Source organism: Tinamus guttatus, unplaced genomic scaffold (assembly GCF_059628265.1).
Source record: "Tinamus guttatus ecotype Peru unplaced genomic scaffold, ASM5962826v1 Tinamus_guttatus_pri_ptg000087l, whole genome shotgun sequence".
Taxonomy (NCBI): Eukaryota; Metazoa; Chordata; class Aves; order Tinamiformes; family Tinamidae; genus Tinamus; species Tinamus guttatus.
Window position 1 is genome coordinate 1,315,068 of NW_028288621.1, and position 25,320 is coordinate 1,340,387.

Below are 25,320 nucleotides of genomic sequence, written 5' to 3' on the forward strand. Positions count from 1 at the left end.
TAGGTAAGTGCTGAGAGCCCTGATGAACTGGGCCTTCCTTGCAGCCTCCAGCATGAACAGAGCCTTGGCTTGCAAGGGAAAGGAGGTGTTGGCCCTCACAGGGCTCTGCAGGCCCCCAGCAGCTCGACTGGGCTGTGCAGGGGCAGTTGGTAACTCGGGGGCTGCTCCACCTGCCTCCCTCCAAGCTGGTGTTCCTGGGCAGGTCCCCGTGCCTCCTGCCTTCCCCTGGGCATGGACTGCACAACACGTGCAGCTCAGGAGAGCCTGGGAAACCTGACGGCCTCCACAGAGGCTTCCTGTGGCCCTGGGAAAAGAGAGGAAGGCAAGCGGTGAGAAACACTGCGGGGCCTGTTGAGCAGGCTCATCTCAGGCTGCTTCGCTCTTGCTGGGCAAGCTGTGAGGGGCCCTGTAGGGCAAGGAGGTGACACCGTGGAGCCCCAGCCCCCAGAGGAGGCTGAGAGCTGCTGAGGCTCAGAGCAAGGCGGCTGCAAGGGGGACGCGTGCAGGGGCCACAGGAAGGCTGGCCGAGGGACCAGCAGTGCGTGAGGAAGGGCTGCCCTGCTGCAGCCCTGACAAGCCAGAGACAGCAGCGCTGCGGCTGCCTGAGAGGAGGTGCCAAGCACCTGGTGCCCTTGGAGAGTCCGGCCAGAGCTTTGGGCCTTGTGGTCCCGCTGGCACGGAGGGAGGGCTGGCGCCTCTCCAGGGCAGCGGGGAAACCCCCGCCACAGGGGCTCGGCCCGAGGGACCCGGCTCCCCAGCAGCCCCCAAGGGGAGGGTGGTTCTGCGCGGGCTCTTTGCGGTGGACACAACTTACCCGCCGGCCTCCTGAAGCGATCCCTGGGGCTGCAGGTGCGCGCCCACTGCCACCAGCGAGCCTGCCGAGGAAGAGAAGGGTTGGAAGGAGCTCGTGTGGCTTCCACGGGGCAGGCAGCTTTGGGGGTGCTGGAGGCAGTGGCCCCTGGCCTGGATGGGAGGCCACTGGGCACCCACTGCTTCTCCTTGCCCTTTGTGGCCTGCCCAGAGCTCTTGTTCCCCATGGCCCCTGCTTGCTCGCAGTCCCACGAGGCAGCACTTCCTACCTGATCTTCCTTGGTGCCCTCTGTTTCCACTAGGAAAACGCACTGCGCGCCGCCCTGCCCAATGGCCGGGATCCTGCGGATGTGGCGGGGATGGGGGCTGTTGCGCAGCTCGGGGAGCCTTTCTGGTGGCTTGGGGGTGCATTTCTCTGCCTCCAGGACATTTCGCGGCTCTCTCTCCCGATGGAAGATGCGGGAGAAGGTGTCCACGCTGCAAGAGAGCAGAGAGAGCCCCGAGGTTGCGCACTGGGCAGCAGCGTCCTTGCTGAGAGCTGCCCCGGGCACCTGGCAGGGCCCCAGAGGCAGCCAGGCCCTGGGCGGCAGCAGCAGCTTGGGCTGGCATTGGCCTCCCGGCTGCCTGCTGAGCTTGCCCCAGCTGGGCAGGCAAGTGCTCCCCGATGCAGCGTGCGGCTGGCCCTGGAGCAGGGCTGTGCGAGAGCTGCCAGGGGCTTTTTGCCCTCCGCGGAGAGGGTCAGTGTGGGGCAGGCGCACGTGGGCACGGGCAGCTCCCTTGGCAGGGCCCGGGACACTGCTCAAGGGCAGCTGGTGGCCAAGGGGTGGCCCAGGCAGCTCCTGTCTGCAGCTCCCCCTCCACAGAGGCTGAAGTGGTGGCTCAGCCCGGGGTGTCTGGGGCTCTGGGGGCCGGGAGGCTGCGCGAGGGCAGCGCCCTGTGCTGGGTGCGCAGCACGAGCAGCGCTCACCTGTCCTGGGGAGCCCCCAGCTTCCTCCTGCGCTGCCCACCCTGCTCCAGGCTCTGGTAGTCGGGCGCACGCAGCAGGGGAGGTGCCGGGCGCCGCACAAGCGTGCGTGGCCCGTTCCTGTTGGGCTCGGGGAGCGCCTGGGACGCATCCCTGGCTCCGCTGCCCGCAGCACGGCCTGGCCTCCGCACGTGCGCCATGCTGCCGCCGTGGCCAGGAGGCGCAGACTGGCAGGCGCCGCGAGCCAGGGCGACAGCACAGCAGCCCCTCCGTTGTGACTGCAGCAGCTCCTCTGTGACTGGGAGCTCCTTGGCAATGGGGTGGGGTGGCGGCGGGGAGGGGGACGGGGGAGCCCCGAGCGCCCCTCTTGTGCCGTCCCCAGCAGGACTGGGCTCTGCTTGTGGCCCTTCAGGCTATGGGGGCTCTGCAGTGTGGAGGCCGTGGCCGCCTGTGCCAGCTGAAGCCCCTCTCTTGGGGCCCCAAAAGTTGCCCTGTGCCCTCGTGGCTGGGCAGGCTCCAGCCCCCACAGATGCAGCAGCAGCCACCACACGAGGCCTGGAGCTGGTTGTGCTGGGCTTGCCTCAGCCATTGCCACGGGGTAACTTTTGGGGTGCCCTCTGTTTCCTCCAGGAAAAGGCACTGCGCGCCGCCCTGCCCAATTAATGCAATGTAGTTCCTTTTTCACCACTGAAGTTGCTAGTAATGAAGCAACCAAAAATCCCCTGCCTAAGATAGGATTTCAGTCCAGGAAGTCTTTCAGCTTCATAAAAAAAAAAGAAAGAAAAAGGCCCAGTCTTGTACAGAACGTCAGAGCCGGGAGCAGTTCTCCGCGTTGCCATGGATTGTCGCTCTCTGCCTCCACATCCCAGCTATTCCCAGGAATGTGGAAGGCTTCAGGAACGGGCGGCTCCTGTAGCAGGGAGGCAGAGCTTGGGGCCGCAGCCCTGCACCCTGCGGCTCTCCCCATACAGGTCCTGGCGCCCGGACACGCGATTGGGGACTCGCTCTGCCCAGGGGCTGCCCGGCCTCGGCGCCCGTCACCCGAAACGTTGACCGGCGCTGCCTGGTGCTCCCGCACCACCCCCAGCTACACAAAATCCAGCTTCACGACACAGAACAGCATTTTGAATCAGCACAGGTTCAAGAGGTTTAAACTGTTTAAAGTTATTTTGTATTCTTTGTAGGAATATCCATAAAAGATCTCAAAGGTATCTGTGTCTGTACATATACAAGAACCTTCAAAAATTATTCACAGAACAAAAATAAATCTTCTTTAGAACAAAGCCAGGCAATGAAATGCAGAGATGGATCTCACAGACCACACAGTCCAGTGCTACTAGCATAAAAATACAGCTTGAAAAACAGGTTTGTTACTTTTTTAAGGTGTTCTTTGCTGAAACGTGTAATCCTCTTAAAAGATCATCTATGAAAAAATCATCCAGCTGGAGCGATTAAAAAGCCCAGCAACAGGAAAGATGCTCCCTAAACACAAAATTCGCCCCCATTAACAGGCATATATCAAATCGGCCTCAGGTTCTGTTGTCTAAGTTTTGCTCTCTGGCATCAGCAAGGGCACAGCAGACACACCACTACCCCACATGACACATTCACATGCATCACTCCCGCTGGGTCCCACTTCCCACAAGTGACTTGTGTTGACCGGGTGTTGTCTTGGCCTGGTGGCCAAGCGGGCTGACGCGGAGAGTCAGATGAGGTGAAATGCTACACAAGCGAGACAGGGCAAGCTCCATGGCAAGCGTGCCATTCCCTTGCCATTCCGAGCCATGGTTGAGCGTGCACAGCTGGGCTGCATGCACATGGCCACTGACCTATGCTGCTAAGAAGCACAGCTGCTCCAGAGCTGCCAGGCCCACGCTTGGAGCAGTGTCCACACAATGCTCCACTGCTCCTTCACCACTTGGGTTCTCCTCAAGTAGAAAAGTCCTGTGATTCTGACTTTTCAAAGCCTGCTCTCAGACAGTAGGGTCTTTATTGTACAGAACTCTCAATTCTCTCCTAGGAGGCAGTAAGTCGTATGTGCAACACCATGGCCAGTACTGCCTTGGCATCTAGATCATAACGTTGGGACAGGAGGATAGGGAAGAATGATGGGTTCTAGGCACAGGGCACTCAGTTCCTGGAGATCCTGAGCTCCTTACGGGGGCATCAGTGATTTTCTGCTTTGCATCAATGATGGCTTGCATCTCAGCATGATCCTTTTTCAGCTCCTCTTCAACTGCCATGAGTCTGATGTGCAAAAAGAGAGAATTAGGACAGTTTAAAACTATTCCTGGGTGTTTTGGCTACTCTGGGGCTGTTGCTTTGACTTCTCCGGTTGTCCTCTTTTCTGCAAGAAGTCTGCTGCATTCAAGAAAGGTTATCGATCCTTCTCACAGCCCCAGCTGGCTGAATTTATTATATTCAAAGTGGGCATTGCCAATAATCTAACTGTCCTGTAAAACCACCCCATGAGTACAGTTTTCAAACAAAGCAAATGGACCAGTTAGAGGTATAGCAGAGACTGGGGTTAGAAATTCCTAAATCTTTTTGTCTGCTCTCCTGACAATCTGAAGCAAGTCTCAACACTCATATCTCAGTTTCCTCATCTCTAAGGCAGGAGTGGTGTCAGTCCAGGAATATCAAGCCCACACAACTGCTCTCTTTATTGTCAAGGATAAATGTGACAAGGGGGAGCTTCCTGCTCTCCATGTTCTGCAGACTTTGCAGCCAAGTCTCACCTGCTGATGATGCTCTTCATCTGGCTGTCTTTCTCCTCTTGCTGCCGCTGTAGCCTCTCCTCCCTGTCTACCAGCGTGGACTTGTACTCCATGAGCAGCCTCTGTATATTTTCCTCCTGCACGAGGAGGAGCAGCTTGTACTTCTCCAGCTGGTGGCTGGACACTTTCAGGCGCTTCTTCAGCTTCGCTATTTCCTGCTCGTACCGTGCAGGGACGGGAGCAGAGCAGGAAAGAGTCAGATGCAAAGCAGAAAGGAACCCATTGGATTATTATGTTCTGCTGCTGCTGAGAGAAAGCCACCGCTCGCTTTCATTAAAAATAAATTGATGGGAGCAAAGGAAATGACAAGCAGACAACTGTGGGCAACCCCAAAGGAGTACGGAGGCTCCCACTGAGCATTAGGTTATTCCCACACTGTGGAATGTCTTCCTGTAGCCCAGTTTAAGCCCTCAAATAGCTCTGACATGGCTCCTCAGTCCTGCCTGGTAAGAACCCCACTTACTCCAGACCCAAGGAGTTCCCAGCCACAAGCTGCTAATGGTGCTCAGCTGTAAACAGATGTCCTGGGGTGACCAAACTTGTGAAAGGGACCCAAATAACTCGTTTCTCAGGACCTGAGGAACATGAAACCAATTGTTCCAGGCTGAAGGCAGGGCCCATCACTCACTACGTATAGTCTGCAAATTTACTTGGCTGAAGTTTGTTTTTTCCACCTACCACCTTTGGATAATCACTTGTGCAATAGTACAATGAATCTCAGCACATTCCACTTCAGTTTTGGTTCATTCACCTTTCTTAAATTGTTTCTGTTGCTACTTCTTGTCCATCAAATATTCTCCTCTTTTCATCCCGCCCTCTCAGAATACCAAACCTCTTATTTGGAAAAAACCCTTTATTTGGAAAAAAAGTCACATCTCACATTTACTTTGGGAAATAAATACACTTAAAAAAGTGCATCTCAGGAGATGATGGACGTTTCTGGCTAGCCCTGAAATACTCCACCATCTAGATGACAGACATTTGCCTTGGGTGAAGCTCAAGACAAAATCCGAACGCAGCTGCTATCAAGATTGAATTGCATTTGCAGAGACTTGTACCAGCACTTAGGGCATACCAAACTGCACTCAGCTGAGTTAATGATCATTTTTAATGTAGTTCACGATCACTAATACATATTGCAAGTGCAGAAAAATGGCAGCATATTGTAACTATAATCTTGTCATGAAAGACATCCAGTTGAGCACTGAGGTGGCGTGATTTATGATGCAGGTAAATGCCAAATATCAGCCTGTAATGTAGGAACTCTCAGATATGTCTGCGTGCACCCATTTGACATGGCACAGCCTGCACCTAGATTAATCTGTAGTGTGGGATATTGTTCTACAAAGAGTGTCCAGTGGGAAGACCAGTGTGTGACCCTGGCACAGCAGCACCTGGAAACCACTTTGGAAGCAGCTGAAGGGTGCTGGAAGCCAGAAAGGCTGTCGCGTGCTGAATAAACCCTACCTTCTCAGCAAGCTTGGCTTCATCATGGTTCTGCTCTACATGCTCCTCCACTTCCTTGTACTGTCCGCTATTGAGGACCCATGCAGCTGTCCTCTCCATTGGTGACATCGTGGCAGAGTCCACAGGTGTGTGAACCTGCAGCAGAGATGCCTGTAAGCGTTTGTCAAAGAAAATACGTATGAATCAGCACTGAAAGCACATTTATTCAGAGCAGAAAACATGGCCACCAAGCTATTAGTCTCAAAGCCTCCCCCAAACCCCTCTTCCAGAGATGCCTTATCCTCACTAGACTTTGGACACACAGCATTCATGTGAGTTCCTCAAAAACAAACAAAACCCAAAAAGAGACCTCTGAAAATCAAAAGTGAAGGAAATCTACGAAATCCTGAATTTCTTCTTTGCCTAGGTGAGCTCCTGTCTTTCTGGGGAAGTTCTTATTTGCAAACCCAGTTATCACCCACCCCCTGCTTAGCTTTGCAGCAAGGCTACTGCAATCCTAGGTTTCTCTCACACCACAAACAGAGCAAGGCGGCGTCACTCGCCGCCCGCAAGGAGCGGGAGGCCGGTTTCTTCGGAGGGTTGGGAGCCAGCGGGACAGCAGCCTTGGCTACCAGCTCCGGGGAGCACCGGCCCACGCGACTGCGACGGGATGCAGCGCTGCCTGGAAGCAGCAAAGAGCTGCGATGTCCTCGTTTCAGGGTCTCCCAGACTTAGATGTTTTATTGCAGCAAGCATGGCGATAAAGGTGGAGACGACGAGAAGGAACTGAGCAAAACCTGTTGGTTTCACGGAAAGTCTCCAGAGAGCCAGCAGAAGTGGAGGGCAAGGACTTTAGCTGCGAAAGGGTTATGAGCTATTCTGGTATAGGGGAAAAGAATAAAGAGAGAGGCTCTCTAGGAACGTGTATTAATCCCCCTCTATGCCCCCCTGGCAGAGGAACACAGTGACACTTCTGTTCCCACCTACCTCCCCAATGGAAATGGGAGGCAAAGCTGACCTCTCCCAGCGAGCAAAGGGGCTGCCTCTGCGCTCAGGAACAAGTGGGGCTTGCAGAGAACAGAGTCCAATAATTATAACGCCCACAAAGCTCGCCCGGGAAGAACATGCCAAGCTTCTGTTCTTATTGAAATTAAAAAAGAAGGAAAGAAAGAACAGAAAGAAAAAAAAAAGGAGAAAAGAGAATTCCACAGCCCAATTTGCAATTAAAAGGAGGCAATGGAACTTGTCTCCCAAAACACTGCGGCCGCTCGGCTTGGCACACACTGAGACGTGTCTGCGGGGTAAGGGTGAGGGAGGAACAAACCGATCTCTGTGAGGGAAGCAGGAGCGAGTGCTCCAGCGAATCCAGAGAAAACAACAGACAGCAGTTTACCCAGTGGTATTTTGTATTTATTCATGTCTCTTTTTAGGTGGCTCTGATTTTAAACGAGCACCATGAGACAAACACACTCTCACACCTCCGTTCTGCGGATCTGCTCCTGGCTGCTGCTGTTCTGGCAGGGCAGGGCGACGGGGACGGGCCTGTCGGGCGCTGCGCACCGCCGCGACAAGTCCTCGCTCTGCGTGCTGCGCTTGCTGGAGTCTTCCAGGCTGCTGTTGCTGGGGCCGCTGAGTTTGAAGTCTTTGCTGCTGCTTCGGCTCCAGGAGCTGGCAGTGCTCAAGTTCTCCAGGCTGGAGTCCACCGAGGCCTTCAGCATTGGCACGGGAGGGTTGTTGAGGTGCTAAACTGGGCTCTGGAAGGAGAGGGGCTGGAGACTGCCCTGTCGGTTCAAAGCTGGGCGCAGAGGCCTTCTCAACAGGGGAGCGCTCTGGGGTGTGTTCTGTGTCTCCCACAGCTGCTTGATGGTGGCCACCTGGGCCACGGAGACCTGGCTGCCCGCCAGGCACAGCAGTGCCTCGCTCACGAGCGTGCCGTGCTCGCCGTGGGCTGTGTGCAGGTCCTGCAGGTCCACGAGGGAGATGCTGCGGCCGTTGGGCAGGATGCTCTCCCTTTCGTCCTCATCTGAGTAACTCATGCTCTGGGTAGATGCCTCCTGAGCCAACAGCAAGGTCTTGCCTCTAAAATGTCCATCTACATTTTCCTGTGTTGGAGATTTCATCTTATGCGAGTCACTGTGGAGTAAAAAGGAATTTGGTTATTTTTTAACTGAGCCGCATCCCTACAAGATCTGTCCCAGAGAAGCCTCTCTACCTCATTTAACCCCTGCGCCAACTTCCTCGCTCTGAAAGACTCAAGGAACCAGATTTCCTTTTATGAGCTCTTAGTGTTTCAAGTTGCAACACACTCTTCCTTAATTACCACTTACCTCTGAGCATTAGGCTTGATTCAAGAAGTGCTTCACATTTATTTTTCACAGGTGCAATGCAAACCATTCCCACCAATTCCCCCATCTCTCACACTCTTCTCTTCTTAGCAAGACTTTGGAACATTTCAGACCCTATTTAACCCTTCCCCAGCTCTATATTATTGCATATGTCTAAAAATTCAGCAGGAGCTATCTGAAAGCTCCTGTAAATCGAGGCAGCTTGGAGGGACGGCATTTGCAACGGGAGCTACACCTGACGGTGCAGAAGCTTGGCACAGGCCACCCTGTGCAAGATCTCTGGTGTTTCTGCCACCTCCCAGCTTTTTGCTTCACATGAATCACTCCTACGGTGTGGGAAGGTTCAAGCAACAAGGCATTCACCACTGCCTGGGCGCTCTGAAGTGAATCCTCCTCATCCCCCATCTCCCCTCCAGCTCCGGCCGTGACCAACCTGTCAGTGGGGTCCTCAAATATCTTCTGAAGCCCTGAGGAGAGACTGCCACTGATGCTGGGACTACAACTGCACTCAGTGAAACGTCTCAGCTGCTGTTGTATGGGCGGAGGGTTGGTCAGGGACTTGGTGATGTCCGCAAGAATGCGAGGCAGAGGTCCCAGCTTTGCCACGGTCGCCTGTAGGAAGGAATTTTCACCCTAATTGGACAACAAGCACCGTGACACCCGCCAGGTTTTGGATCACGATGCCCAGAGGTGGAGGGGTGGAGGTGGAAGGAAGGAGGGTGGGTGGTTGTGTGCGGGTGTGCCCAGACCGGGAGGCAGTGTTATGGAGCAGCATAATCACGGCGACGAGATGGATGGAGGAGACCAACGGGGTGCAGCAGACATTGAGGAAAGAAAAGGAAATAGAAAAGAAATTAGGATTGATCGCCCAAAACAAAACAAAACAAACAAAAATCATGCTCAACAAAACCAAACTGTGGCCATTCCAATGCAAAACTATCATGCAAAGCAAACTAAAGCCAGGCTGGGTGAGGTCAAAGTGAAAACTACAGTATCTACTCATTAAGGGGGGTTTAAAGGCTACAGATTCAGCTAGTGGGAGGGAACTTTCCAGGCAAAGCGAGTCATGTGGTAAAACAAATGCATGCCAACAGACAAGGGATGCGGCATTCGAGGGTCATGAGAGACTTGAGAGGGTTCAGGGAGGTGGGGAAAAGAAGGTTTTCATTTCAGAAGCCTTTGGGCTTGGCATGTCACGCTGATGCCATCTCCTGCAGCAAACGGTTATCAAAAACTAAGGCGCTCCTCCCTTGTTAAAAGCAACTGCATGAAAACACCAGTGACCCTCATTCCAACACTGCCATGGAAGGTGGGATTAAACGCTTGGCTTCAGGTTTAATCCTGCCCTAGCCTGGTGCTGGCCAGGCCGAGCACGGCACCAGCCCGAAGGGGAAGTTTCTCCTTTATTTTTGCCCTTTCTGGGTCAAGACTGGTTGTAGCAGCTACACGGTGCTGCTTGCTCTTGCGCCCAAAGCAGGAGACAAAAGCAGTACAGACTTAATGCTGAAGTAAAACTCCCTCAAAGACATTCCTCTTTTCAAAGATGTCCTTATTTTCCCCTTGAGCAAGGATCCGGTCACTCCAGAGAGAGGTCTCTTTACAGAAGCTTTCTTACAGAGCATCTCCTGCTCTATTAAGATCTGTGAGGTTACTTGTCTCCTCAGTTCCCACTCACTACCCACAGTAGAACAGCACTGCAGTGTAACTTTATCCCTTAGTTCTCTTTATAGCAATCCACTATGCCAGCTCCCAGGGGCCTGCTAGGATAGATCCATACATCTAACCTACAGAAAGGACAAAGCACATCTGCTTTAAAGCTTTACGTCTGGCTCCTTCCCCTTCCAGCTGCCCGAGACATTTAGGACGTTTTTGTTTGGAGAGCAGTACCCATTTGCCCTGCAGAAACTGGGTTTCCCTTGACCTGATGGCCTGAGCAGCTGGAGGAAGGTGGCACAGTTTGTGGCACTGATGGATTTACCCCGACTTATGGAAATGGTGGAACTGGTCTTTTACATGCTCCCTTTGCCTGTTTTTCCGAGCTTGCTGAGCTGTCTTTATAACAAAGATTTTATTGCCTGTGACACCAGGAGTGCAAACTCTGCGCATGTGTGACGGAAACAGATAAACAAGACCACAAACTGTTACCAGCCTAAGATTAACTGAGATTAATATACATTATCCTTCTGAGTCAAGGAAATTTAGATTTACTCTGATGCACAAAGCTCAGTGCCTTCTTTTAGATAATGTGCTGTGAGAAAACAAATATCCAACAAATCATTATCTTGGCAGACCCTTCTAGCAACAAAAATTATTAGCAACACATTGCAAGTCACCTCAGCTCTCCAGTTTCAAAAGACACGGAATACAGACAAGATAATGCAGCTTCAGATGTGCAAATATGGAACAGTTTTAAGTACTTTCAGGAAAAAAAAATGCTGACATGGAGCTCAGCTTTTCTGACTCTTGTCAGCTTTACTTGTTAACAAGGTTTTAATGATCTGGGGTCTTGCAGGGAATGTAGCTGGGGTAGAACAACCCAGACTCTGCTCTTGTGCAGTTCAATGGCCCCAGTGCTCAGAGCTGCAGCCGAGCGTCTCCCGTGGGGAGGAAGGAGCGTGGCTCTGGCAAGGCCACCCCCTAAGCTAAAAGCTAATGTAAACATCACAGAAATGGACGAATCTCAGCGGGTTTGGCCCTGGTCTTCCAGGAGAGCAGTTCTGCCTGGCCAGGACACGACTTCAGCCCAAGCTGGGCAGGGGAGGGTCCAGCCAGGTGCCTCAACTTGCATCCAAAAGAGCCACCCCCCAGCATTTCCATTTCCCAGCCAAGCACTCGAGTGCTGCCCTCTCTGCCTGATTTGGGTGTCTGCACCAGCAGTGGGGCCCAGCCGCCCCCAGCAGCCGCCCTGGGGCCTCCCGGAGCCGGCGGGGCCGCAGCGGGAGCGCGAGGGGACCGTTGGGCAATGGCCCTATCGCACATTCCTCTCCCCAGCCGCTGGGCACTCTCTCCCCAGCGCGGCTCCGGCTGCTCCCCTGATGTCTCCTCGTGTTTACGGTCGCTACGCTACAATCGCCGCGTTCGCCCTCCCAGGCCTCCGCTCCGCTTTACCTCATCAAGCTGGGAAACAACCTCACACAAGAGGGAATGCAGAACAGAGAGCTCTCTGCCCACGTCAATGTAGCCCTCAAATCCGGGCATGTTGGAAATGCTCTCTGGATTAGAAATCTTGAGCAGAAAATGCTTCATTCCTCCCCACTCATGTTCCAGAAAGTCATTCATGAAGCCCATGTACTCTTCCTTGTTACCAAACCTGCAAGAAAGGGGAGGGAAAACTCAGTCAACAACCACCACAAAAAAGCACAAGAGTAAAATAACTGTCCGAAAACATTTCATGGTTATCTTTTGACTTGCCTTTCTGAAAAGGTGTCTGGAAGGGGAGAAAATGGGCAATTTAAGAGATTCCCTGCTTTCTCGACTTGGTTAAATACTAGTAACTCGCCACTCATACTGTCAACAAGGGGGTTGGTAACATCTCTTCCCTCCCACAGACTTGGTTTCTCTCCAGCACCTTCCCTGTACCCCTTTCCCTAACGGAGAAGTGCTCCTGGGCCTACATTCAGCTGGGAACCTGGGAGGTAGAAGGGGAAAAAAACCATGATCCTTGGCAGGAACGGCATTTTTTTTTTTAAAATAGCAAAGAACAGGCACACACAGGCATGCTAAACCATTAACCTCTTTGTGCTTTTCTCCTGTGTCCCTCTACTGAATTCAGTGCACCTCCAGTCTGCATTCAAATTGACTCTGCCTAACTCAGCTCTGGGCTGTTCCAAAGAGAACGGAGGAAATTTCTTCCTTTCTAAAGTCTGTTCCAATTTGCCCAAGAATCAGCAGTCTGCAAAAATGACCACTAGGCAGGGCTCTCCTTACTTGACCTGATTTGCACCCCTAGAAGTAGAGATTTCAAGGTCATCCCCACCACCTACTTAGCAAAATTGGCCAGATTCTGAACCACTTTAGCAATAAGAGTGAGGGTGCGGGATGTCTGGTCATCAGGATACTCCTGCATGAGGTTGAAGAAGCTGGGGGACATGATAGCAGGACTCAGGAAGCGCAGGAAGAGTGAGGCGCTGATCAGGCGCTCGCTGATGTCCTCCTTGCCCCTGCTCAGGCACTGCTGCTTCCACGATGCAAACACCTCCTTCAGCTCCCGAGGGAACACGCTGAAAAACAGCAAGCAGAGACACAAAACCGTGTGGGCAATGACAGGCAGAAAGTCCAAATGGTGACCAATCGCTTGAAATAATTAACTGTGAGAAATCATCCTTGACTTATATTTTCACTCCACCTCTCTAGGCCAGAAAATGTCATTAAACATCTATTCTGAGACCACCATTTAATCTGGTGATTCTTAAGTACTGGTTAAATCATCCCTTGTTCAAACATGTGAAATGAAGCTGTTTTCAGACCCACCGATGTGCAGACTAAAAACCACCACGACCACGCTGGAACAGAGTGCTCCAGATATTTAAAGCAAACTGGATCAAAATGAACTATATAACTCTATATGAACTATAATTGAAATTTGTATTTTGCTTGTAAAGCTCTTCCACTGCTTTGCATATATTTTGCCCTGAAGCAGAAAGGACATTTTTTTTTCCAAGGACACTCACTAGCAGAGATTTTTATTAATCTTTCGGCCAGTGTGATTTCCCACACTTTTTGGTTTTACCATTCTAAAGGGGCTGAGACAGAGTTGTCTATACATACCAAACCCACTTTTTATTCCGAGCTCCCACTAAGCTGTCTTTTCCCTTAACTCCCTCCTTGTTCAGGCACAACTCACTATCTGTCCCCTGCAGAGGATTTCAGCAGAAGCTCCTGCTGGAACCCCCTGGTTTAGGCAGAAAAGTCACCCACGGTATTGCGCCCCAGGTAATAAGGCAGCAAGAAAAGGAAACAAGGCAGTCTCAGAAGATAGACGGCTACTTCCTAGCACGACTGCTGGCTTCACATCCTCAGAAGAGGAATTCACACTTTCCACTCAAAAGAGCTGTGAGGGAGAAGGAGGAGAGAGCGCCTCACCAGTAGGAATTGATGATCTTGCAGAAGGCCAGCTCGCAGCACTTTCTCAGGTTGCTCTGATGGTCTGTTAATTCACTGGGTGAGCACTTGCTGGGATCCACTTCGCAGTTTTCATCTGACTCATACAGAGCTTTGATGAACTCTCCTGGACACAGGGAAGAGGATGACAGACCACAGTCACTAGAGGAACAGCCTCCCTGATGCACCTTTCAATCCTGCTTGTGCCTTTCTGGAGCAACCTCGCTGCCTTGCGACATGGCCTCCAGACACCAGACCTTGGCGGCCTGGCTCCTCTGGCTCTCCCAGAGGAATGAGGCTTTGCTACTTGTCCTCAGGCCTTCCCCAGGAAATGCACTTGACAGTGATGCTTATTTTTATTATCTCTAAACTCGCTCTCCTTACATTTCAAATCTGTCTCAGGAATAAGACTAATACTCCAGCGTGAGATAAATTCTGCTTGTTTTCTCAGTTTCTTACAGGAACATCTCACAATGCCTCTGTCGCCTGCATCTTTCAAAGTCCTTTGCGTTTCTGTAGTCCTTGGACACACATTCGAAAAAGGATGAGGTTTCTTTTGCTTAATATATTTAAATGCACCATTCACCGTTTTTTCTCTTTTTTTTTTTTTTGGACTTATGCTAAGAAATGTTTTTTAAACTGCTGCTGTTCACCAGACAAAACCTTCATTCATTTGTTTAATGATTCAGTGTCTTCTGAGTTCACCTCCTGCCATGACCTTGCCGGCTCTGAGCTAACACTCCAAGGCTTGTTCGTGCAAAGGGGTTGTGTTTTTCGACCTCTGTTTTCTTAAAAAGCCTTAACCAACCATCAAGCCCGTCCAAGCTAAAGCCAGCAGTGTTCTTGCAAGCAGATCAGCTGCCACATTTTCTTAAACTGTTTTGCTTAGGTCCAAAATCTTCCTGCTGAGGGCATCTAGATCACTTACTTGCTAAACCAATCAGCATCACTTCTGTGGGTGAGCTCTGTTTTAACTGTTGCTTCCTGGGTTATTTTTTTCCCTTAAATGTCTTTGAAAGACATTCTTTGTGGTCCATGAGGCTCTGTATTAATCGTGTATTGAGACGCTCTCGCAGATAAAATAAACAGCTCACACCAACGTAATGTCACTAACTCTTTCAAAGAGCACGGCATCGGAGTGAACTGCCTAGCGACACTCAGCACGTGATGAAGAATGAGAGGGATATATTGCCACGAGCAGCCTTGCCCTGGGCACCAGACAGGCTGCACGACTGACGCCGTATTTCCATCTCTAACATCGGTGATTTACAGTCTTATCACTCAGCACCAATGTTCCAGACCACGGGATAAAGTCATTAATTTTCACTCCGGCTTCACCACTACAGCCGTGGTCCTTGGATGGGTCACCTCCCAGATGCCAGCGCACAGAGTCCAATCCAGTTCCTTGACTTATTGTTCTTTGCAACTGGATTAGCCCTTGCAATACCAAAGAAAAAAAAAAAAAAGAAAAAAAAGACAGGTTGGCACTTTCTTACCTAGTGCATCGTGAAGATACTTTTGCCCTACCAATTTTAGGTATTCCTCAACAGCTTTGGTAGCAAGTGTGTTCTCCCTGAAGATCAAGACATCGTGCTCCCCACAACGATCTATCTCAGACATCACCAAATATGTCAAGAAGTCCTAAAGAAAAAAGTAACATGGGCAGAGGTTATTCTAACTGGACTCAGTCAAGCTAGGCAGAAACCAAGGAGGAAGGATAAACACAGGAACAAGAGGATCACTGAAATAACTGTCTAGCTTTGGACATGGGGTGCCAAGGACTGCTTTTCATGCTGAACACAGACAAACTATACATTTAAAAACCCAAGATGGAAGTTAGGAATCAATTCTTGCAGCTCAGCAAAATTTAATTAAGAAGAATGGCTTACAACAACTTAATTCACAAAATGAAAACAGCTCTGGACTTGGAAAAAAATGTTGGCATACTTGCTGTGGATCTACATGGCATGGAAGTAACAATCGAGTTTCATCACTGTGAAAAACCACTTAATATAGGGCTTAGTCCTATAGTAATATTTCTTTCCTCAAGTGATAAGTGCTTATGAGCCAAGGACACTCGGCACATCACAAGAAACACTCAGTGCTTAACGAATCTCCAGGACAGGAGCTGTACTTTTGTCCGAGGTTTTTTACTTTTCAAAAGAAAAAAATACCCACGATCCTAAATTAGGACTAAATGATAAGTGTGACTTGCTAGTGCTGCTCCAAACATTAATGTCCTCCAAAGAGCACTGCAGCGAGGCATTCTAGCCCTACTGATTATACAAAACTAATGTATCAGTACAAAATATTCAGAACAAACTAGGGCAAATATTCAGAACAAATTAGCTATTGCTTTCTGATGAAATTTGACAGAAATATTTTCACATAGTGCAGGCTGGGACCATGCATCTCTATCAGCACCACCACAGTGTGAGCTGCAAAGGTTCCTTGGCCCAGGCTGCTCAATGTGTCTAGAAAAGAGAACTTCAAAAATACTGTGGCACTGCAAAGACAAACTGATCACATTAACGTGCCTACTCCTTGCAGCTAGCACTGCAGGAATCCAAGGGCTGCTTTCCAAAAGCATTTTAGTACCATCCTAGAGGAGTTATCCCAGCTAGCAACTTCCCTGGATTCGAGAAACAGCGCGGTGAGGAACAAGCTCTTATCGAGAGAGCCCCCCTTCAGAGGGACACGTCAAGGCAGGCAGGGTACACGACTACGGGCACACGAGAGGCTGTTTCACAGCAGCTGAGTGGGGCTGTCACCTGGATGCTGCCAACGGCTGCTCTTCCACATCTCAAACCCTCACACTTGTGTTTGGGGGTGTGTAACTCACTCCGCCGGCTACAGCTGGGCACCCCTCTCACACACCCAGCTTTGCAGGAGCAGCCAGGTAAATCGACGCCTTTTAATACCTCTCAAAATTGTCTAAGCCCTACAGGACATTTTCACACACTTTTTTCCAGCATGCACAGAGAAGTCCTGATAACATCCCTGAGCACACTAAGTCCTGATAACACTGAGCACAGCTTCTGTAAAAGCTGTTCAAACCCTGACCAAATCAAGGCTGGAAGTGATTAACTGATTCAGCCTGAGACAACAATGGCAGTTCAGCCCATCACAGGCATTTCTGGAAGTTACTTTCTAGCTTATTTCTCTCTTAAGATTCCTAAACACTCAATGAGTCCCCAATGAGTAACATAAGGTTGCATGGTCCCTCCTACTTCAGCCACTTCACTTGGCACAGAGTATCTTCAATCTTGGCATCAACCAGGGCACTTGCTTGTTGGTAAGACACCCATCCACATGCATTTGCCCAAGCCCTTGAAAGTATTTTCTAGACCCTTTTCCTAGCTTTTGATCCCATATCCAGAAATGCCACAGGCACCTTCTGCTGCTGTGTGCGGTCAGGCCAGCCCAGGCTTCCTACTTTCTGCAGCCCCAGAGACACCCACTGCGAGCAGCAAGAGGGAGTCACTTGGACAGGGGCCACCTTCTCTCACCTTTGCTCTCCCTGTGCTCTGCAGGATGTGCACCAAAGCACCAGCCATCTCCTCCTTTTTCCTGATGCTGATCACTGGTTCGAGCACGGAGCACAGCGTAGTGTAGTTGCTGGTAACAAACTCTGCAAATTCTTTGTATTGCTCCATGGGCAAGATGGTTATGGTCTGGTAATGGGACTTGATCCGAATGGAAGGTCCCCCTGCTTTCCCTTTCTTGGGTGCAGATGGGCTCACTGGGTACCATTTTTCCATAAACTGGTGACCAGTTATGCTGGCCACAGGAATGTTGACCAAGCCCACATAGTTGTTCTTGTCCTTCTTCTTCTTCTTCTCTGCATCCTTGTAGATGTGAACTGCGATACTTTGAAGAGGCGGGAGGCTGTAGAACTCAAAGTGCTCTCCCCAGAAAATGTTGTCAGCTTTTGTTTTGCTGGTGGTGCGGGCGAAGAGAGTGTCATCAAGGCACAGCTCACAGAAGTACTTTTTCTTAGGGGTCAGGTCCTTTGCCTCCATGATCCAAAGACGAAGCACATTCTCAGCTCGACGGCAGTTGTCCTGCATGGAAGAAAGATCTCAGCTTTGATTCAGAATCTCTAGGAAATTCAACATATTCTCTCCTAAAGCAGAAGCAACTTGCTGTCTTCTGCATGTCCAAGGTAGGGGCTAGAACATTTTTCTTCTCAGAAAGCTCCCAGGGAGGCAGCATGCCAGCTCTAGAGCTGACCTACCTCAAGTTTACCCATGGAAAACCTGACTTTCTTTCACCAGCTCTGAAATGCCTTTTCCTTTTGCCAGCGCTGTACTGCCCCATTAACCCATGGAGCTCCATGTCCTTTGCTTCCTTATTTCTGGAATTTCCATTACCTTATTTGGCTGCACTGCTCTGCGTATGTTTTCCATCCACTTGTCTCTCTCTGCTGCTGAGGAACAGCTGAAACATTTACTGCCAGTGGAGCAGGTTACCTGCAATATATAAGTGATCAGCTGAGATCAAGCAAGTCCAGAAGACATGGACGATCCTGCAAAAAGTAAAGATGACAACTAGGAATGTTTGAGAAACAGGGAGTAAATATGAAAAAGGCAGGAAAGCATTAGAAGATCCCAGAAAGCAGAGATGGAGAGGCCCACAGAAAACAGAGAAAAAAAAAAGTCAGTTCAAATTAATATCAAACTAAAAGGAAACATATGAAGGGCCAAAGCTTACTCTTAAAAGACTCTTAAACATCTTACAATACATCTGGCTATAATCAGCCAGTCAATTATTTTTTACACTTGTTAATTGATCCATAGCTATGAAATGCTTGCAGTTTTCCCCAGAAAATCCCAGGTACTGGATGATTTGGTCACAAACAGCGCAAAGACAGAACTAGCAGTGTGTTGACACAAGGAAAAACTCCCTGGAAATGGTGACTTCAGGGAGCTAATGCCAAGTGAGCAGGAATAGCTCCTGGCCAAGGCTCAGAGAAGAGCCTGCTACTCGCTGGCTTTCTGCCAGGGCCGCTTCCAGGTTGTACTGCAGAGCTTTAGACACATGCAAAGGACTCAGCTGAAGCCACATTGACTCTCCCCTGCCACAGCTGCCTGCAATGGCCTTGGGCGCATCCAGCTTGGTGCTGCCCTTGCAGGGAAATGACTGTGGGAGCACAAACAGCCTGTTCTGGAGGCAGCCCGGGTTGAAAAGCAAAGAGGAGCTTTGCTCCCCGCTGCCCGGTGCAATGGAAATGTGCTCAGCTGCCGAAGCTTCTCCTCAATCAACCTGGGAAGGGGCTGCGCTGCTGCAATATGGTTCACAGTGGAAATGACACTTCTCGGTTACGGTATATTTTCAAGTGAATTTAGGTGACAGGAGGAAAATCCAGCTTACAAGCAATAGCTACGCTTAGGGCGTACATACGTGTGCTGACTACAAATGCCTAGAGATTTCCCAAGGTAAGAGAAGTTCAATTAGAAGATGCAGTAATTGAGAATGTTTTCTCTTTGCTGACTGGCTGAAGCCATCAGGACTTGGGGATCTCATGCCAATTCGGCAGACCTCAGGAGAACATGTGTTCCCAGTTTGCTCTCCAGCTGCCTCATCACAGGCCAGCATGCTCTAATACATAAGTACTCAAACTGACTGACAGCATATAATCTGCTGGGTGTATGGAAAGTGCTCACCTCAAAGCAGAAGTCTTATCCAAGGATGCTGCTGTGAAGTGGTTTGACAAAGACTTTTTCTTCTGCCCCAAGATCCAAGGTCTCCACCGTGCTGCCCAGGCTCAGTAAAGACACATGGGAACGGGACTCTTTCAGCTTTGGCAATCCATGTGACCTGAAGAACAACAATGGGGAAAGGAAACATTATTTTTCTGACCATTTCTAAGAAATGTGGCAGCATCTCGCAGAAAGCTACAACTTGTTGGTGTTTCTTCAACTAGGGAAATATTTGCTAACAGCAAAAAGCACACTTACATCTCTACATCTCTAAACCAACGCAGAACGGTAGCTGCTCTTGTTGGAGCAAAAATAGCCCCTGCTAGATACAATTTTTTTTCTTAAGATATAGAGTCTTTGACCTAAAGTCAAACACACTTATTTCCCGCTTTATGGCGCTCAAGTCATTTAGCTATACTGAAGTTTTGCAATTAATGCTTCCCCTTTTCTTCCTCCCCATGTCTCCACTACTCACTTTTGGCCCCCAGCTCGACACCTGCAGCTCTTCTCTCTTTTAGCTGACCAGCTCCTACGTCCCTTGGCTTGGGCAGGGTCACCTCCACGACACCGTTACCAGTGCAGGCTCCTCTTTGTCCCTAGAAATACCCCTCCCTCCTCCACGCATTTTGGAACCAACTACCCAAGGCACTGAAAATTTTTCTGTATTCTCCCAGTTCGATTTTACGGTGACATCTGTGTGCAGTAGGAAGATCTGCTGTCAACAGCCCAGTAAACAGGTGATGGCATCTTTACCTTGGGCCCTTCTTCCCCAGGGCTGACACCGAGCTGATAAACTACAATAAAGACACAATACTTTTAGGCCTAAACTAATGCTTTCATTTCTGAAAACAAACTACAGGTGAACTGGATTTTGCCCCAGCAGCACGCGAAAAACAACATAAGGACAGCCTCGATTTCCTTCTCAACCTCACAGGGCTTTGCTTTATAAAGCTACACAATAGTTTCTTTGAAGGCAGGGCTCCGTGTTTGTCAGAGCAAGAAAAGGTAGATGTTATCAGTCACCCTGGCCCTGGAAGCCTGCACAGCACCATGGTGCCACCGAGCACTACCTGCTTAAAACGGGAAAGGGCTGATTCACGGGGCAGGATAGGGATGCTCCTACTGCCCTGCAAGGAGAAAAAAACAGGGGCAGGAGGAGCAGGAGGTGGGGAGGAAAGGGGCATTCCCTCCTATGAATTCCAAATAATTACACAGACTCAGCTACTTTATGCTACCTTCTTTTGCACCCAAACAATTGGAGCTGGCTTTGCTTTTGGAAAAACCCCCAAAGAGCAGCATAGTTCAAAACACAGATGAGATCTTGTTGGCTGCCTCTTCCCTCCAGCCCTTCTCCTTCCAGCATCCTAATCTCTGCTTCAGCTTAGGAGCTTCATTCCCACATGACTTCAGAGTTGTTTTTCTTGCTATTGGATCCACCAATTGCATTTTCCAGGTGCTCTGAGATACACACTGACACTTTGGGGTAGTGGCAGGCGGTGATGGGGAGAGAAGAAACTATTTTCAAGTTTATCTTTATGATGGAACCGAGTTTCCCTTGTGGTTTGATTGATGAAGCATCCTTAGAAAAGCAGTAGACTTAACTACAACCTTTCAGCACCCCTACATGCAGCTGCCTGCGTGGCCAACCAGCGGGAGCAGAACTCCATGAAGCCTCAGGCTTTCCAACAGAAGGTACCTATGAGGTCGAGCAGTGCCTAGACACTTCCCTTCTCCAAGCAGGACTCATCAGTGCTCTTGACTCTCATGATCCTGCAGCACAAGGTTTCACCAACCCAGCAGTCAAGCCTGGCACAGGGCTCATGCTTTTGAGCCGTGCTGCTCATTCGCACAAAGGTTTCTCTCCAAAGAAAGCTCCTCTCGGCTTCTTCCTGCTCTGCTGCTCTCCGAGGACGTTCCTTTTCCACGCTGCGTGCCCTCCGCTTGCTTCAGCGGACACACGGCCAAAAGGAGGAGGATCACGTGGACACTTGTCCTTATCCAGGGTTCTCTGCACCGCTGGCTTTCCAGATCGCTCCTTCCCAAATCCCAGGGTGGGCCCTGCCACCCTGTTCATTTGCCTCCTGGATCCTTGTTTTTAAATCTGCGCACAGGAGACTTGGAGGACAAAGGGAACAGAGCAGTGCCGGGCCGTGCCAGCCCCCGTGGATGGAGTTTTATGCTTCACACACAACTGGAGAAAACCCACGTGCCACTCAGGTCTAGCTGACAATTCATGCCCACGCTGGCAGGCAGTAGAGGAAGATCCATTTTTGAAGAGAGGAGAGGGCTTTGTTGTGGAGCAGATCATGCATCAAAGCAAAGTAATAGCGACTCATTGTAAATGTGCTTATTGACCTTCCTAAAATAGTATCCTTTCCACTGGAAGAGGATGCCTCGTCAGCCCACATTTACCAGGGGTGCCATGTTATGGAAACACTTATGTCTTTACATTATTTATGGCAGAGATTTTTGCATCACAAAACTTCAAAGAAAGCTGGCGACAGAAGTCACTAAAAGCAAAAAGTACTTTACCACAGGTTAACCTTCTTTAATATGGTTATGCTCACTGCACTGTTTTGTACAGCCAAGTTGCAGCTTCCTGAAAATAGGGGTTTATAACAAAACTTCACTCCAAACAGACCGCATGACATTGCCACGACTAAAGGAACAGCATCAGCCACCACCGGCGAGCAGCAGCCGTCCGCTCCCCAGCTCCTCACGTCAACAAGACCTCCAACACCCACAGCCATCTCCACAATTTTATGGCACTGCCTTTCAGATGGAGAAGACAGAATCATCAATTGAAATGGCACAGCATGACAGGTTCAGCTAATGAATTCTGCTCAGCTAAAGGAGAAGCAAAAATGCACTAAACAGCAGAAGGGCAGAGAGCTCTTAAGTACAGGGCAACCTATTTTTCACTTCGTCTGATACTCCTGCTGAGCTACTGCGGAATAAAATGCACTGTAAGGCTTAATGAAGACAATTAAGAGACTTTACAAATAGTTAGGAAAAAGCAGCTTTTACCTGCCTCTTATATAATCCATTTCCAGCCCAAAGTTCCAGCAAAAGAGACACAAGCAAGAATTTACCACAAGGAGCTCTTGGATGGATAGAATTAAGCTCCTTATTGAGTTCTCTCATTTTCTGAGAAATAGATGCGCTGTTCACTGTAGGACTCCACCCTGCAGCAGCTACACAACTACGGCCTTAGCCAGGTCCCTTCGCGTGCTGGAGCGGCACCGCGTGTCCTCGGGGCTGGCCAGGGCTGCTCACTCTGACCTGCCTGCACCAGCAGCCCCGGGGCAACCGCGTGCAGGCAAAGGGCACTAAAACCTCCCAATCCAGTGGTTTTCTATCATGAAATCTAAGGCCCATCGTTTACTTCCAGGGATGCTGAAGAAGAAAAAGTATTTGACCTTGTGTTGGCGCTGCATCGCATATTCTAACACATCAGTCAGTCCCAAACACACCCATCTGCCAGCTGGCAATAAAATCCTTCCCTCACTTACCTCTCTGGGCTTGTGCTCAGCAATACTCATGCTGTAGGTGCACTCTGTGGGTGACATCACCTGGGAGATGCTCTGACTCTTACCTGTCATCGGCGTTGTGCAGAGTAGGGAGACAGAAACTCGTGTTCCTGTCCAGTTTTGACTGGCTCTTTGTCCTCTCAGTGGAGCCCTTCAGATGTTTACTGAAGAGGCCCTAAAACGAGAAGTCACAGCAGTGAAGCAGGGAACCTCTTGCACCGGGAACAAATCAATCAGGGCAGTGTCACTGCATCCACACTCAGTGATTCCCACCAACCGCCGTGAGGGATCTGCTGTATTGGGATTCCCCAGAGCAGAAAGAGGGACAGGACAGGATCATTGATGACCGTTCCCCTGCATGACAGCTTTGAATTGCAACAAGCGACACTGCTCATGTTACAGGTGAACTTCAGTGAACTCCAATTACTACTCAAAAGACTCAAAAATTAAACAAACAACCCCCCTCTCCTATTAGCGAGCAGTAGTCTTGGGTACTCAGTATTTGACCCTATGCTCCCCTCCACACACCATGTTTTTAGTTCTTGGATTAAGACTAGAAGATGCCTTGTGTCCATTGCATCCAAGCTCTCTTTTTGGACTGGGATACAACTAGCCTTACCAAAAAACAGGCAGTTTCAAAACTCTCACTATCCACACTTGAAAATCTCTGAAGATTTCAGTATTAGTGACTTCATATACTTGTCCAGGTGCTGTTTTGAAGCAAAACTCAATCTCAAATCTACCCAGGACCTAAACATATTACATGTCCAGCTAACCTGCCTTCTAAACAACTGCTGCTGGGCTGCTGGTACCACCGCCTGCACCTCCTCCTCCGAGCCCGCGCTCCGCAGGGCCACGAGGACAGGGAGCCACGTGTTCCCCCGGCAGCGCCGCTGCAGCTCCAGCTGCTGACGGGCAGCGCCAGGCACCTCCGCGCGCGGGGAAGTCACGGCTGTTTCCAGCAGGCATCGCTCCACCCTGCGCCACAGCCCCGCGCGGGGCTTGGAAGACAACACGCATTTTAAACCATATTGCATCAGATCCTTCCAGGGCTTGCAGGCACACGTGCGCGCGTTCCTCGGCGTGATCCGAGCAAACGGAGAGCTCCTTAATCTAGTAGGATTCAGCAGCATTTGAGGGGCGGAATCAGCTCTCCCCCTCCGCAGAGCAGCTGCACGGAGCCGCCGTGGGTGCCCCTTCCTTTACCACCTTCATTAGGAACATTACAGGCTCAGCAAAAATAACATGCCATTACCAACCTAGAGGAACTATTCTCCTAACCAAAAATTGAATATAGAATGCAAACCCTGGCAGCAACTTCAGAAGTATTTATATAGGTTGCTGCCTACGTTAATGCTGATGTGTCACTATTTGCAGCCTTAGATCCATCCAGGAGAAAAAAACAAACTACAGATCTACCAGAAATATTACCGGTAATATATAGCAGCAGGTACCAAAACCACCTGAAAAAAATGGAAATACTAAGTAAATACTCCTTCTTCCTCAGAGCCTGTTTATACATTATGGTATTTCAACCTCCACCTTCAGTTCGATGGGAAAATTTGCTCCCCTGCAGGAAAGCGGGACTCACCGGCACTTTGAAAGGAGACGTGTTCGCCGCATCCACGGAGTTGGTCTTCTCCGACGTGCTGGTCCCCGAGATGCTCTGTCTGCAAGGAGACCTCTCTGCCGGGACCTCTGAGAGAGAAGAGAAGGGAGGTGAGTGGGCGCAGGAGGGCTCTGCGCCGCACCGCGCGGGCGCCCCGACACAGTTTTGAGTGCATTAAAACACTGCCCAATTCCTCCATCTCTGATTTACTCGCTAAATTACAACGGCATTTCCACCTGCAGCCTCAAGGTTATGAATCCCACTTGCTCATAGGCAATAAGCAGTTAAAATAAAAAAAACACTGGTGCAGATCCATACTCGCTGGTATTTATGATTTGATTGCTGTTTGTTCGCTACTATTCCAAAAACTTTATATTATTATGAGCTTTCTTCAGGGATAGTGGTACCCACGATGCCCTGGCACGTGGGGTTTGGATGGCGCCGGAGCCAGGACGCGCAGCCCCCGCGGGCGCTGGAGGACAAGATGGAGCATCGCAGCGGGTAAGCAAGCCGGCCCTGCAGCGCGGCGCTGCGGCTCCAGGCTGCCTGTTAATTAGGGAAATAACGAGCAAAAGAAACCACAAGTCTTCAAGTCTTATGAGTAGTTTACCTAGCAGATGCTGAGCGTGCCGACAGTTTTTGAGCTTTCTTACAAGCTTTGAGAATGAACGCTAAGGAGCTGGGGGCAACTGCAGTATTAGGCCTGGAGTTGAAGCCAGTCTGGGGCAGCGTGACAGATTTGGGCTGAAGAGCCCCCGTGGTGCCCCGCAGCAGCTCACCCCCCTAACGGTGCTGTGGGGCTGCCCGCTGCGGGGACGCCGCCGAGCCCGGGGAGCCGCTGCCCGCACAGGGGTACCCGAGCCCCGCTCCCCCGCCGCGGGCGCGCAGGACGCAGCGCGAGCAGCACCTCTGGATGCAGAGCTGGCATAAAGCTCCGGTCGCACCCTCCTGCGCCGCGAGACACGGCCCCGGCGCAGGGGACGCAGCGTGGACAGCAAGCAGCAGCACACGATGCAGCGCTGCAGGGAAGCTCCCAT

General features: G+C 50.4%; 1 pseudogene; it reads right to left on the minus strand.

Annotated features, from left to right (window-relative positions):
* Nucleotides 1-254: 254 nt before the first annotated feature.
* LOC148595549 (ras GTPase-activating protein nGAP-like) lies at nucleotides 255-25,320 on the minus strand (annotated as a pseudogene).